The 14,883-nt window shown below is 55.0% G+C and overlaps 7 non-coding genes across 7 annotated transcripts; 3 read left to right on the forward strand and 4 right to left on the reverse strand.

Moving 5' to 3' along the window:
- Window positions 1-1,292: 1,292 nt before the first annotated feature.
- On the reverse strand, window positions 1,293-1,456 carry LOC148841741 (U1 spliceosomal RNA). Its single transcript, XR_016092058.1, has one exon. It is a non-coding gene; the product is annotated as a U1 spliceosomal RNA (small nuclear RNA).
- Window positions 1,457-3,337: 1,881 nt separating this feature from the next.
- LOC148841742 (5S ribosomal RNA) lies at window positions 3,338-3,456 on the forward strand. The gene has a single exon (XR_016093102.1). It is a non-coding gene; the product is annotated as a 5S ribosomal RNA (ribosomal RNA).
- A 1,704-nt stretch (window positions 3,457-5,160) lies between these two features.
- LOC148841743 (U1 spliceosomal RNA) lies at window positions 5,161-5,324 on the reverse strand. The gene has a single exon (XR_016092190.1). It is a non-coding gene; the product is annotated as a U1 spliceosomal RNA (small nuclear RNA).
- A 1,881-nt stretch (window positions 5,325-7,205) lies between these two features.
- On the forward strand, window positions 7,206-7,324 carry LOC148841744 (5S ribosomal RNA). The gene has a single exon (XR_016093104.1). It is a non-coding gene; the product is annotated as a 5S ribosomal RNA (ribosomal RNA).
- A 1,696-nt stretch (window positions 7,325-9,020) lies between these two features.
- LOC148841745 (U1 spliceosomal RNA) lies at window positions 9,021-9,184 on the reverse strand. The gene has a single exon (XR_016092309.1). It is a non-coding gene; the product is annotated as a U1 spliceosomal RNA (small nuclear RNA).
- A 1,872-nt stretch (window positions 9,185-11,056) lies between these two features.
- LOC148841746 (5S ribosomal RNA) lies at window positions 11,057-11,175 on the forward strand. Its single transcript, XR_016093106.1, has one exon. It is a non-coding gene; the product is annotated as a 5S ribosomal RNA (ribosomal RNA).
- A 1,702-nt stretch (window positions 11,176-12,877) lies between these two features.
- On the reverse strand, window positions 12,878-13,041 carry LOC148841747 (U1 spliceosomal RNA). Its single transcript, XR_016092430.1, has one exon. It is a non-coding gene; the product is annotated as a U1 spliceosomal RNA (small nuclear RNA).
- Between the last annotated feature and the right edge of the window lie 1,842 nt (window positions 13,042-14,883).

Here is a 14,883-nt window from a genome sequence, read left to right on the forward strand (position 1 = left end):
TGTGTTGCATGCTGGCAAGAACTCAGTTTCAATGCTGGGGTATAATGACTCATGGAGAGCTTTTGGTGTTGGATTTTGTTCTTAAGATTTACAGTATTTCTCTCTCTCTCTCTCTCTCTATATATATATATTATGAGTGCAGGACATAAGGTAGTCAGGTGACATTGCACTACAAACTGGTACACACACGTGCAATAGACTGAACTCCAAAGTCAAACTGATGGAGTGTGAGAAAAACAATAAAGGATTACTGTACCTGGACAGAGAGCGGGAGAAAGCAAGAATCAGTCAGACCACCAAGGTCAGACAAGCTGAAAGATCACAAATTAAGTACCTTATCACGAGGTGAACATTTAACGTGTATAACCAGAAGAAAGATTGTATTTTGTAGGGCTTGTGCTGCAGTAGCTGTGAAACCCTCATGCTGGGTAGTAGTCTCTGCTACTAAGTTGAGGCTTAGGGGGTGAGAGCCAGTTGAACCGCCTCTACAACAGCTACAGCCAAACAGAAAAGCTGAAGGCTTTCCATACGGCTGTGTCCCGAGAGGTCCAGTCAGCACAACAGAAACTGAGTACGAGGGGATCGCGAGACCCGAGGATAAAATGCAGGACCATTAAAACATCTGAATCAATGTGGGTTTGAGTGGGTGAATCATGCCGCCGTCAAAACAACATTAACAGCACTATGTGAACCCCATGTTACCTGGTCCGAGGACAGATTCGGTCACCTTCCGCTGTAGCATGCATACCGTGCTTCAAAAGGCAGAAAAGGAAATCTAGAAACAAAGTGATAGAGAAAGAGAAGAAGGGGGCAAATATTCAGAACATGTCTGTAGGATCATTCATTTCTACTTCTCAGGGATTCCTTGTGTATTTTTATTACAGTGCGCTCTGCTGGGTAAGGACTATTCGCTACTCTAGAAGCCACTGGTCTAGAAGAAGACGAATGCATTCTTCAAAGCCACCCAAGGCCCTTTGTATCCAACAGAGCACAGATTCTCGAACAAAATGAGCAGGGATGGATTCAGAGTGAGCAGAAAAAAAGGGAAAAACCGAGTTAAGAACAAGAAAGCATAGCGTATGTCTGTAACGGGCACTAACACGAGTACCATGTCGTCTGCCAGTGCTCGTGAAAAACCCCAGGGCGTCTTTCTAATAACCCCCCTCTATGAAGCGGTTTCACCAGCATGTTGTGCTGCTCACGGGGGGGGGGCTGCCGAGCGCGGAAGCCCAGCACAGCTCCCCAGCACACAGCACACAGCAAAGCCGCATCTGTTATTGGACCAAGCACATCAGGGGAGAGCGCGAACGCAGTCCCCCACTACCAGAAATTATGCAGTCGAGATTCCCACATTTGGGGAATTCGCAGGGGTCAGCACAGCCGGAGTGCAATGGCCGAGCCTCGCCCTGGGTGAACCTCCTTCTTGATCAAGGTATCTCCCCTGCCAGGTAAGTATGAATTGTACAGGCCCCTGCAAGCGGCCCGCACCCACAGCACAGCACTCGCAGCCTAGGCCAGCTCCTCGCCCTGCACGCCACCGCCTCCTGCTGGGCCCACTCTTTCACACACTCACACGCCACACCAACACTCAAAAGTGTGGGCAAAACGAGAAAACGAGCGCGCCGTTTCCTACACATCTGCAGTCGCCATTTCGCCATCGCAGCATGTCCCGGGATGCAATTCGGCCTCATTTACATATCACCAGACCGGCAGATCGCTACGCAAGCTCGCGACGTGCGCCTGCCACACACCGAACAAACACCGGAGCCTCTTCAGCAATTTCCGAAAAACGCGCCTGCTCGCCTGCCCCCAAGGCTCCGTCTCTTACCTGCTCTCCAGAGCCTGCTGCCTTCCGTGCTTTTCCCTCGGCACCGCTGCACCGCACCGCACACAACTCCTGCAGCGGGGGGAGAAAGTTTCCACGCTCCGCCGCAGGGAAGGCTCGCTCCGTGCGCACACGTCCTTTCAATGCCAGTTCAACAAGTGCTCCGCATTAGCAGCGTCGGGGCTCCGGCGTGTCGCGCCTCACCTCACCTCGCACAGCCCCCTTCCTTCAATGTCTGGCGCTGGGCACGCCCCGCTCTCCTCCACCTCATCTTATCGCGTGTGACCTCCGACAATGGCCACAATGCCGGGGAATGGCACCTGTAAAGTGTTAATTGGGGCACAGGAACAGCCCGCCTCGTCTCGGGGGCCGGCTTCAAAGACAATACAGCAAGCACAGCGGGGCGGGGGAAGAAGACGACACGACACTCGCAGGCACATTCAGCTCCGGCGGGAACGAGTCCTCCGTCGGTCTTTTCAAGTGCTGAGAGCCGAGTAATCCCCAGTGACTAGGTCTCACCCTGCGACTCTCGACTGGGCTCACCCACGGCAGCCCAGCAGGTGTGAGCCCGGCCGGCACCCGGATGGGAGATTCCCCCCGGGAAAGCTCAGGTTGCTGCTGCTGCTGCTGCTGCTGCTGCTGCTGCTGCTCCTGCTCCTGCGAGAGGGGTGACTGGGACCAGTAGGGAGCGCTCACCCTGCGGGCTGTGTGGCTCTCTTATGCCCCAGCATCCTCATGGCGACACTCTGCTGCACAAACAGGCGCCGTCCTTCGGGGGAGGCGTAAAACCGAGGTGTCCTGACCCTCCTTGGCCATTCCAAATCCCAGGGCGTCTCTCAAGAAAGAGTCACGGGGGTGTTACCCATCAGTCGGGCTCTCCTCCTAATCCCCGTCTCACCTGTAACAATCAATGATGAGGCCCCCTGTCCCGTGATATTGTACTTGTCTCCTGGCCGCTGGCTGGCGCCGTGAGATTTAGTGCTCGCGCAAGAGACCGGGGCAGGGCGCGAACGCGGCCCCCCGCCCCCCACAAAGTGTGCGCTCCAGGTTCCCTCTCGGGGCTCTGCAGCACAGCGTCCCGGCGCTTCCTCCTCGCCGGCCGCCGGGACAGCGGAAAGGCAGCGAGAAGGAGCCTCTTGCTCTGACGCCGCAAGGCCACAAGAGGGCGGAGGCGCCGCGCGTCTGGCCGACGTGTAGGGCCGGTGCGCTTTATGTGCCGAAATAAAACGCGACAGCCCCGAAATGTTTTCAGAGTGCTGTGCACTGGAGGTTTCTGTCTTGTGAAGACTTGCCTTGTGCTCCTCCGTGCAGTTTGTTTGTCCTGCTCCAGTGCGGGACAAGAGCAGGGCAAGCCAACTGAAGGGAGCACATTCGCCAACATCCAGGCACGCACTGAGTTCGAAAGCGGCTCCTTTCCAAAGAATCGCACATGAACGATCCCTCAGTCCCGCCCAGGGGGCACGGCGCCCCCGCCACACAGCTTCAAGTAGCGAGTCCGGCGCCCCGGCTTTCGCTTACGGCCACACCACCCTGAACACGCCCGATCTCGTCTGATCTCGGAAGCTAAGCAGGGTCGGGCCTGGTTAGTACTTGGATGGGAGACCGCCTGGGAATACCAGGTGCTGTAAGCTTTTGCTCTCTCGGCCAGCAGGGGTCGCCGTTGGTGCCGTAGGCTTTGGGAGGAAGAACTCGAGTATGGACATTTATTTCCCGAAAATACCAAACATTTCAATCTTCCCACTTTTGTTTCCTTCGGCAACGCTGAGTGGCAAACGGTATCGCGACGGTCATCCACTTTCTAGGCATGCCAGTTCAGAAAGAGAAGCTCCCTCACATCCCTTCAGATGCTCAAGAAAAATGATCAATATCCTGATCTCTAAAGATGGCTCTTTTAATGGCATGCATGTGATTCGTATTAGAAAAAAAACACGTTTGTAAAACGAATATCGAAGCTGCCTCTAAATCTGCAATTGAAGGTCAGTCAATAGCAAGTGACAGTCAATGTGTCGACCTCACACCTTGGTCTTCTGGTTGGATTAGCGATGTGTTGCATGCTGGCAAGAACTCAGTTTCAATGCTGGGGTATAATGACTCATGGAGAGCTTTTGGTGTTGGATTTTGTTCTTAAGATTTACAGTATTTCTCTCTCTCTCTCTCTCTCTATATATATATATTATGAGTGCAGGACATAAGGTAGTCAGGTGACATTGCACTACAAACTGGTACACACACGTGCAATAGACTGAACTCCAAAGTCAAACTGATGGAGTGTGAGAAAAACAATAAAGGATTACTGTACCTGGACAGAGAGCGGGAGAAAGCAAGAATCAGTCAGACCACCAAGGTCAGACAAGCTGAAAGATCACAAATTAAGTACCTTATCACGAGGTGAACATTTAACGTGTATAACCAGAAGAAAGATTGTATTTTGTAGGGCTTGTGCTGCAGTAGCTGTGAAACCCTCATGCTGGGTAGTAGTCTCTGCTACTAAGTTGAGGCTTAGGGGGTGAGAGCCAGTTGAACCGCCTCTACAACAGCTACAGCCAAACAGAAAAGCTGAAGGCTTTCCATACGGCTGTGTCCCGAGAGGTCCAGTCAGCACAACAGAAACTGAGTACGAGGGGATCGCGAGACCCGAGGATAAAATGCAGGACCATTAAAACATCTGAATCAATGTGGGTTTGAGTGGGTGAATCATGCCGCCGTCAAAACAACATTAACAGCACTATGTGAACCCCATGTTACCTGGTCCGAGGACAGATTCGGTCACCTTCCGCTGTAGCATGCATACCGTGCTTCAAAAGGCAGAAAAGGAAATCTAGAAACAAAGTGATAGAGAAAGAGAAGAAGGGGGCAAATATTCAGAACATGTCTGTAGGATCATTCATTTCTACTTCTCAGGGATTCCTTGTGTATTTTTATTACAGTGCGCTCTGCTGGGTAAGGACTATTCGCTACTCTAGAAGCCACTGGTCTAGAAGAAGACGAATGCATTCTTCAAAGCCACCCAAGGCCCTTTGTATCCAACAGAGCACAGATTCTCGAACAAAATGAGCAGGGATGGATTCAGAGTGAGCAGAAAAAAAGGGAAAAACCGAGTTAAGAACAAGAAAGCATAGCGTATGTCTGTAACGGGCACTAACACGAGTACCATGTCGTCTGCCAGTGCTCGTGAAAAACCCCAGGGCGTCTTTCTAATAACCCCCCTCTATGAAGCGGTTTCACCAGCATGTTGTGCTGCTCACGGGGGGGGGGCTGCCGAGCGCGGAAGCCCAGCACAGCTCCCCAGCACACAGCACACAGCAAAGCCGCATCTGTTATTGGACCAAGCACATCAGGGGAGAGCGCGAACGCAGTCCCCCACTACCAGAAATTATGCAGTCGAGATTCCCACATTTGGGGAATTCGCAGGGGTCAGCACAGCCGGAGTGCAATGGCCGAGCCTCGCCCTGGGTGAACCTCCTTCTTGATCAAGGTATCTCCCCTGCCAGGTAAGTATGAATTGTACAGGCCCCTGCAAGCGGCCCGCACCCACAGCACAGCACTCGCAGCCTAGGCCAGCTCCTCGCCCTGCACGCCACCGCCTCCTGCTGGGCCCACTCTTTCACACACTCACACGCCACACCAACACTCAAAAGTGTGGGCAAAACGAGAAAACGAGCGCGCCGTTTCCTACACATCTGCAGTCGCCATTTCGCCATCGCAGCATGTCCCGGGATGCAATTCGGCCTCATTTACATATCACCAGACCGGCAGATCGCTACGCAAGCTCGCGACGTGCGCCTGCCACACACCGAACAAACACCGGAGCCTCTTCAGCAATTTCCGAAAAACGCGCCTGCTCGCCTGCCCCCAAGGCTCCGTCTCTTACCTGCTCTCCAGAGCCTGCTGCCTTCCGTGCTTTTCCCTCGGCACCGCTGCACCGCACCGCACACAACTCCTGCAGCGGGGGGAGAAAGTTTCCACGCTCCGCCGCAGGGAAGGCTCGCTCCGTGCGCACACGTCCTTTCAATGCCAGTTCAACAAGTGCTCCGCATTAGCAGCGTCGGGGCTCCGGCGTGTCGCGCCTCACCTCACCTCGCACAGCCCCCTTCCTTCAATGTCTGGCGCTGGGCACGCCCCGCTCTCCTCCACCTCATCTTATCGCGTGTGACCTCCGACAATGGCCACAATGCCGGGGAATGGCACCTGTAAAGTGTTAATTGGGGCACAGGAACAGCCCGCCTCGTCTCGGGGGCCGGCTTCAAAGACAATACAGCAAGCACAGCGGGGCGGGGGAAGAAGACGACACGACACTCGCAGGCACATTCAGCTCCGGCGGGAACGAGTCCTCCGTCGGTCTTTTCAAGTGCTGAGAGCCGAGTAATCCCCAGTGACTAGGTCTCACCCTGCGACTCTCGACTGGGCTCACCCACGGCAGCCCAGCAGGTGTGAGCCCGGCCGGCACCCGGATGGGAGATTCCCCCCGGGAAAGCTCAGGTTGCTGCTGCTGCTGCTGCTGCTGCTGCTGCTGCTGCTCCTGCTCCTGCGAGAGGGGTGACTGGGACCAGTAGGGAGCGCTCACCCTGCGGGCTGTGTGGCTCTCTTATGCCCCAGCATCCTCATGGCGACACTCTGCTGCACAAACAGGCGCCGTCCTTCGGGGGAGGCGTAAAACCGAGGTGTCCTGACCCTCCTTGGCCATTCCAAATCCCAGGGCGTCTCTCAAGAAAGAGTCACGGGGGTGTTACCCATCAGTCGGGCTCTCCTCCTAATCCCCGTCTCACCTGTAACAATCAATGATGAGGCCCCCTGTCCCGTGATATTGTACTTGTCTCCTGGCCGCTGGCTGGCGCCGTGAGATTTAGTGCTCGCGCAAGAGACCGGGGCAGGGCGCGAACGCGGCCCCCCGCCCCCCACAAAGTGTGCGCTCCAGGTTCCCTCTCGGGGCTCTGCAGCACAGCGTCCCGGCGCTTCCTCCTCGCCGGCCGCCGGGACAGCGGAAAGGCAGCGAGAAGGAGCCTCTTGCTCTGACGCCGCAAGGCCACAAGAGGGCGGAGGCGCCGCGCGTCTGGCCGACGTGTAGGGCCGGTGCGCTTTATGTGCCGAAATAAAACGCGACAGCCCCGAAATGTTTTCAGAGTGCTGTGCACTGGAGGTTTCTGTCTTGTGAAGACTTGCCTTGTGCTCCTCCGTGCAGTTTGTTTGTCCTGCTCCAGTGCGGGACAAGAGCAGGGCAAGCCAACTGAAGGGAGCACATTCGCCAACATCCAGGCACGCACTGAGTTCGAAAGCGGCTCCTTTCCAAAGAATCGCACATGAACGATCCCTCAGTCCCGCCCAGGGGGCACGGCGCCCCCGCCACACAGCTTCAAGTAGCGAGTCCGGCGCCCCGGCTTTCGCTTACGGCCACACCACCCTGAACACGCCCGATCTCGTCTGATCTCGGAAGCTAAGCAGGGTCGGGCCTGGTTAGTACTTGGATGGGAGACCGCCTGGGAATACCAGGTGCTGTAAGCTTTTGCTCTCTCGGCCAGCAGGGGTCGCCGTTGGTGCCGTAGGCTTTGGGAGGAAGAACTCGAGTATGGACATTTATTTCCCGAAAATACCAAACATTTCAATCTTCCCACTTTTGTTTCCTTCGGCAACGCTGAGTGGCAAACGGTATCGCGACGGTCATCCACTTTCTAGGCATGCCAGTTCAGAAAGAGAAGCTCCCTCACATCCCTTCAGATGCTCAAGAAAAATGATCAATATCCTGATCTCTAAAGATGGCTCTTTTAATGGCATGCATGTGATTCGTATTAGAAAAAAAACACGTTTGTAAAACGAATATCGAAGCTGCCTCTAAATCTGCAATTGAAGGTCAGTCAATAGCAAGTGACAGTCAATGTGTCGACCTCACACCTTGGTCTTCTGGTTGGATTAGCGATGTGTTGCATGCTGGCAAGAACTCAGTTTCAATGCTGGGGTATAATGACTCATGGAGAGCTTTTGGTGTTGGATTTTGTTCTTAAGATTTACAGTATTTCTCTCTCTCTCTATATATATATATTATGAGTGCAGGACATAAGGTAGTCAGGTGACATTGCACTACAAACTGGTACACACACGTGCAATAGACTGAACTCCAAAGTCAAACTGATGGAGTGTGAGAAAAACAATAAAGGATTACTGTACCTGGACAGAGAGCGGGAGAAAGCAAGAATCAGTCAGACCACCAAGGTCAGACAAGCTGAAAGATCACAAATTAAGTACCTTATCACGAGGTGAACATTTAACGTGTATAACCAGAAGAAAGATTGTATTTTGTAGGGCTTGTGCTGCAGTAGCTGTGAAACCCTCATGCTGGGTAGTAGTCTCTGCTACTAAGTTGAGGCTTAGGGGGTGAGAGCCAGTTGAACCGCCTCTACAACAGCTACAGCCAAACAGAAAAGCTGAAGGCTTTCCATACGGCTGTGTCCCGAGAGGTCCAGTCAGCACAACAGAAACTGAGTACGAGGGGATCGCGAGACCCGAGGATAAAATGCAGGACCATTAAAACATCTGAATCAATGTGGGTTTGAGTGGGTGAATCATGCCGCCGTCAAAACAACATTAACAGCACTATGTGAACCCCATGTTACCTGGTCCGAGGACAGATTCGGTCACCTTCCGCTGTAGCATGCATACCGTGCTTCAAAAGGCAGAAAAGGAAATCTAGAAACAAAGTGATAGAGAAAGAGAAGAAGGGGGCAAATATTCAGAACATGTCTGTAGGATCATTCATTTCTACTTCTCAGGGATTCCTTGTGTATTTTTATTACAGTGCGCTCTGCTGGGTAAGGACTATTCGCTACTCTAGAAGCCACTGGTCTAGAAGAAGACGAATGCATTCTTCAAAGCCACCCAAGGCCCTTTGTATCCAACAGAGCACAGATTCTCGAACAAAATGAGCAGGGATGGATTCAGAGTGAGCAGAAAAAAAGGGAAAAACCGAGTTAAGAACAAGAAAGCATAGCGTATGTCTGTAACGGGCACTAACACGAGTACCATGTCGTCTGCCAGTGCTCGTGAAAAACCCCAGGGCGTCTTTCTAATAACCCCCCTCTATGAAGCGGTTTCACCAGCATGTTGTGCTGCTCACGGGGGGGGGGCTGCCGAGCGCGGAAGCCCAGCACAGCTCCCCAGCACACAGCACACAGCAAAGCCGCATCTGTTATTGGACCAAGCACATCAGGGGAGAGCGCGAACGCAGTCCCCCACTACCAGAAATTATGCAGTCGAGATTCCCACATTTGGGGAATTCGCAGGGGTCAGCACAGCCGGAGTGCAATGGCCGAGCCTCGCCCTGGGTGAACCTCCTTCTTGATCAAGGTATCTCCCCTGCCAGGTAAGTATGAGTTGTACAGGCCCCTGCAAGCGGCCCGCACCCACAGCACAGCACTCGCAGCCTAGGCCAGCTCCTCGCCCTGCACGCCACCGCCTCCTGCTGGGCCCACTCTTTCGCACACTCACACGCCACACCAACACTCAAAAGTGTGGGCAAAACGAGAAAACGAGCGCGCCGTTTCCTACACATCTGCAGTCGCCATTTCGCCATCGCAGCATGTCCCGGGATGCAATTCGGCCTCATTTACATATCACCAGACCGGCAGATCGCTACGCAAGCTCGCGACGTGCGCCTGCCACACACCGAACAAACACCGGAGCCTCTTCAGCAATTTCCGAAAAACGCGCCTGCTCGCCTGCCCCCAAGGCTCCGTCTCTTACCTGCTCTCCAGAGCCTGCTGCCTTCCGTGCTTTTCCCTCGGCACCGCTGCACCGCACCGCACACAACTCCTGCAGCGGGGGGAGAAAGTTTCCACGCTCCGCCGCAGGGAAGGCTCGCTCCGTGCGCACACGTCCTTTCAATGCCAGTTCAACAAGTGCTCCGCATTAGCAGCGTCGGGGCTCCGGCGTGTCGCGCCTCACCTCACCTCGCACAGCCCCCTTCCTTCAATGTCTGGCGCTGGGCACGCCCCGCTCTCCTCCACCTCATCTTATCGCGTGTGACCTCCGACAATGGCCACAATGCCGGGGAATGGCACCTGTAAAGTGTTAATTGGGGCACAGGAACAGCCCGCCTCGTCTCGGGGGCCGGCTTCAAAGACAATACAGCAAGCACAGCGGGGCGGGGGAAGAAGACGACACGACACTCGCAGGCACATTCAGCTCCGGCGGGAACGAGTCCTCCGTCGGTCTTTTCAAGTGCTGAGAGCCGCGTAATCCCCAGTGACTAGGTCTCACCCTGCGACTCTCGACTGGGCTCACCCACGGCAGCCCAGCAGGTGTGAGCCCGGCCGGCACCCGGATGGGAGATTCCCCCCGGGAAAGCTCAGGTTGCTGCTGCTGCTGCTGCTGCTGCTGCTCCTGCTCCTGCGAGAGGGGTGACTGGGACCAGTAGGGAGCGCTCACCCTGCGGGCTGTGTGGCTCTCTTATGCCCCAGCATCCTCATGGCGACACTCTGCTGCACAAACAGGCGCCGTCCTTCGGGGGAGGCGTAAAACCGAGGTGTCCTGACCCTCCTTGGCCATTCCAAATCCCAGGGCGTCTCTCAAGAAAGAGTCACGGGGGTGTTACCCATCAGTCGGGCTCTCCTCCTAATCCCCGTCTCACCTGTAACAATCAATGATGAGGCCCCCTGTCCCGTGATATTGTACTTGTCTCCTGGCCGCTGGCTGGCGCCGTGAGATTTAGTGCTCGCGCAAGAGACCGGGGCAGGGCGCGAACGCGGCCCCCCGCCCCCCACAAAGTGTGCGCTCCAGGTTCCCTCTCGGGGCTCTGCAGCACAGCGTCCCGGCGCTTCCTCCTCGCCGGCCGCCGGGACAGCGGAAAGGCAGCGAGAAGGAGCCTCTTGCTCTGACGCCGCAAGGCCACAAGAGGGCGGAGGCACCGCGCGTCTGGCCGACGTGTAGGGCCGGTGCGCTTTATGTGCCGAAATAAAACGCGACAGCCCCGAAATGTTTTCAGAGTGCTGTGCACTGGAGGTTTCTGTCTTGTGAAGACTTGCCTTGTGCTCCTCCGTGCAGTTTGTTTGTCCTGCTCCAGTGCGGGACAAGAGCAGGGCAAGCCAACTGAAGGGAGCACATTCGCCAACATCCAGGCACGCACTGAGTTCGAAAGCGGCTCCTTTCCAAAGAATCGCACATGAACGATCCCTCAGTCCCGCCCAGGGGGCACGGCGCCCCCGCCACACAGCTTCAAGTAGCGAGTCCGGCGCCCCGGCTTTCGCTTACGGCCACACCACCCTGAACACGCCCGATCTCGTCTGATCTCGGAAGCTAAGCAGGGTCGGGCCTGGTTAGTACTTGGATGGGAGACCGCCTGGGAATACCAGGTGCTGTAAGCTTTTGCTCTCTCGGCCAGCAGGGGTCGCCGTTGGTGCCGTAGGCTTTGGGAGGAAGAACTCGAGTATGGACATTTATTTCCCGAAAATACCAAACATTTCAATCTTCCCACTTTTGTTTCCTTCGGCAACGCTGAGTGGCAAACGGTATCGCGACGGTCATCCACTTTCTAGGCATGCCAGTTCAGAAAGAGAAGCTCCCTCACATCCCTTCAGATGCTCAAGAAAAATGATCAATATCCTGATCTCTAAAGATGGCTCTTTTAATGGCATGCATGTGATTCGTATTAGAAAAAAAACACGTTTGTAAAACGAATATCGAAGCTGCCTCTAAATCTGCAATTGAAGGTCAGTCAATAGCAAGTGACAGTCAATGTGTCGACCTCACACCTTGGTCTTCTGGTTGGATTAGCGATGTGTTGCATGCTGGCAAGAACTCAGTTTCAATGCTGGGGTATAATGACTCATGGAGAGCTTTTGGTGTTGGATTTTGTTCTTAAGATTTACAGTATTTCTCTCTCTCTCTCTCTCTCTATATATATATTATGAGTGCAGGACATAAGGTAGTCAGGTGACATTGCACTACAAACTGGTACACACACGTGCAATAGACTGAACTCCAAAGTCAAACTGATGGAGTGTGAGAAAAACAATAAAGGATTACTGTACCTGGACAGAGAGCGGGAGAAAGCAAGAATCAGTCAGACCACCAAGGTCAGACAAGCTGAAAGATCACAAATTAAGTACCTTATCACGAGGTGAACATTTAACGTGTATAACCAGAAGAAAGATTGTATTTTGTAGGGCTTGTGCTGCAGTAGCTGTGAAACCCTCATGCTGGGTAGTAGTCTCTGCTACTAAGTTGAGGCTTAGGGGGTGAGAGCCAGTTGAACCGCCTCTACAACAGCTACAGCCAAACAGAAAAGCTGAAGGCTTTCCATACGGCTGTGTCCCGAGAGGTCCAGTCAGCACAACAGAAACTGAGTACGAGGGGATCGCGAGACCCGAGGATAAAATGCAGGACCATTAAAACATCTGAATCAATGTGGGTTTGAGTGGGTGAATCATGCCGCCGTCAAAACAACATTAACAGCACTATGTGAACCCCATGTTACCTGGTCCGAGGACAGATTCGGTCACCTTCCGCTGTAGCATGCATACCGTGCTTCAAAAGGCAGAAAAGGAAATCTAGAAACAAAGTGATAGAGAAAGAGAAGAAGGGGGCAAATATTCAGAACATGTCTGTAGGATCATTCATTTCTACTTCTCAGGGATTCCTTGTGTATTTTTATTACAGTGCGCTCTGCTGGGTAAGGACTATTCGCTACTCTAGAAGCCACTGGTCTAGAAGAAGACGAATGCATTCTTCAAAGCCACCCAAGGCCCTTTGTATCCAACAGAGCACAGATTCTCGAACAAAATGAGCAGGGATGGATTCAGAGTGAGCAGAAAAAAAGGGAAAAACCGAGTTAAGAACAAGAAAGCATAGCGTATGTCTGTAACGGGCACTAACACGAGTACCATGTCGTCTGCCAGTGCTCGTGAAAAACCCCAGGGCGTCTTTCTAATAACCCCCCTCTATGAAGCGGTTTCACCAGCACGTTGTGCTGCTCACGGGGGGGGGGCTGCCGAGCGCGGAAGCCCAGCACAGCTCCCCAGCACACAGCACACAGCAAAGCCGCATCTGTTATTGGACCAAGCACATCAGGGGAGAGCGCGAACGCAGTCCCCCACTACCAGAAATTATGCAGTCGAGATTCCCACATTTGGGGAATTCGCAGGGGTCAGCACAGCCGGAGTGCAATGGCCGAGCCTCGCCCTGGGTGAACCTCCTTCTTGATCAAGGTATCTCCCCTGCCAGGTAAGTATGAGTTGTACAGGCCCCTGCAAGCGGCCCGCACCCACAGCACAGCACTCGCAGCCTAGGCCAGCTCCTCGCCCTGCACGCCACCGCCTCCTGCTGGGCCCACTCTTTCGCACACTCACACGCCACACCAACACTCAAAAGTGTGGGCAAAACGAGAAAACGAGCGCGCCGTTTCCTACACATCTGCAGTCGCCATTTCGCCATCGCAGCATGTCCCGGGATGCAATTCGGCCTCATTTACATATCACCAGACCGGCAGATCGCTACGCAAGCTCGCGACGTGCGCCTGCCACACACCGAACAAACACCGGAGCCTCTTCAGCAATTTCCGAAAAACGCGCCTGCTCGCCTGCCCCCAAGGCTCCGTCTCTTACCTGCTCTCCAGAGCCTGCTGCCTTCCGTGCTTTTCCCTCGGCACCGCTGCACCGCACCGCACACAACTCCTGCAGCGGGGGGAGAAAGTTTCCACGCTCCGCCGCAGGGAAGGCTCGCTCCGTGCGCACACGTCCTTTCAATGCCAGTTCAACAAGTGCTCCGCATTAGCAGCGTCGGGGCTCCGGCGTGTCGCGCCTCACCTCACCTCGCACAGCCCCCTTCCTTCAATGTCTGGCGCTGGGCACGCCCCGCTCTCCTCCACCTCATCTTATCGCGTGTGACCTCCGACAATGGCCACAATGCCGGGGAATGGCACCTGTAAAGTGTTAATTGGGGCACAGGAACAGCCCGCCTCGTCTCGGGGGCCGGCTTCAAAGACAATACAGCAAGCACAGCGGGGCGGGGGAAGAAGACGACACGACACTCGCAGGCACATTCAGCTCCGGCGGGAACGAGTCCTCCGTCGGTCTTTTCAAGTGCTGAGAGCCGAGTAATCCCCAGTGACTAGGTCTCACCCTGCGACTCTCGACTGGGCTCACCCACGGCAGCCCAGCAGGTGTGAGCCCGGCCGGCACCCGGATGGGAGATTCCCCCCGGGAAAGCTCAGGTTGCTGCTGCTGCTGCTGCTGCTGCTCCTGCGAGAGGGGTGACTGGGACCAGTAGGGAGCGCTCACCCTGCGGGCTGTGTGGCTCTCTTATGCCCCAGCATCCTCATGGCGACACTCTGCTGCACAAACAGGCGCCGTCCTTCGGGGGAGGCGTAAAACCGAGGTGTCCTGACCCTCCTTGGCCATTCCAAATCCCAGGGCGTCTCTCAAGAAAGAGTCACGGGGGTGTTACCCATCAGTCGGGCTCTCCTCCTAATCCCCGTCTCACCTGTAACAATCAATGATGAGGCCCCCTGTCCCGTGATATTGTACTTGTCTCCTGGCCGCTGGCTGGCGCCGTGAGATTTAGTGCTCGCGCAAGAGACCGGGGCAGGGCGCGAACGCGGCCCCCCGCCCCCCACAAAGTGTGCGCTCCAGGTTCCCTCTCGGGGCTCTGCAGCACAGCGTCCCGGCGCTTCCTCCTCGCCGGCCGCCGGGACAGCGGAAAGGCAGCGAGAAGGAGCCTCTTGCTCTGACGCCGCAAGGCCACAAGAGGGCGGAGGCGCCGCGCGTCTGGCCGACGTGTAGGGCCGGTGCGCTTTATGTGCCGAAATAAAACGCGACAGCCCCGAAATGTTTTCAGAGTGCTGTGCACTGGAGGTTTCTGTCTTGTGAAGACTTGCCTTGTGCTCCTCCGTGCAGTTTGTTTGTCCTGCTCCAGTGCGGGACAAGAGCAGGGCAAGCCAACTGAAGGGAGCACATTCGCCAACATCCAGGCACGCACTGAGTTCGAAAGCGGCTCCTTTCCAAAGAATCGCACATGAACGATCCCTCAGTCCCGCCCAGGGGGCACGGCGCCCCCGCCACACAGCTTCAAGTAGC

The sequence above is a fragment of the Atractosteus spatula genome, chromosome 1 (assembly GCF_055471065.1).
Source record: "Atractosteus spatula isolate fAtrSpa1 chromosome 1, fAtrSpa1.hap1, whole genome shotgun sequence".
NCBI classification, from domain to species: Eukaryota; Metazoa; Chordata; class Actinopteri; order Semionotiformes; family Lepisosteidae; genus Atractosteus; species Atractosteus spatula.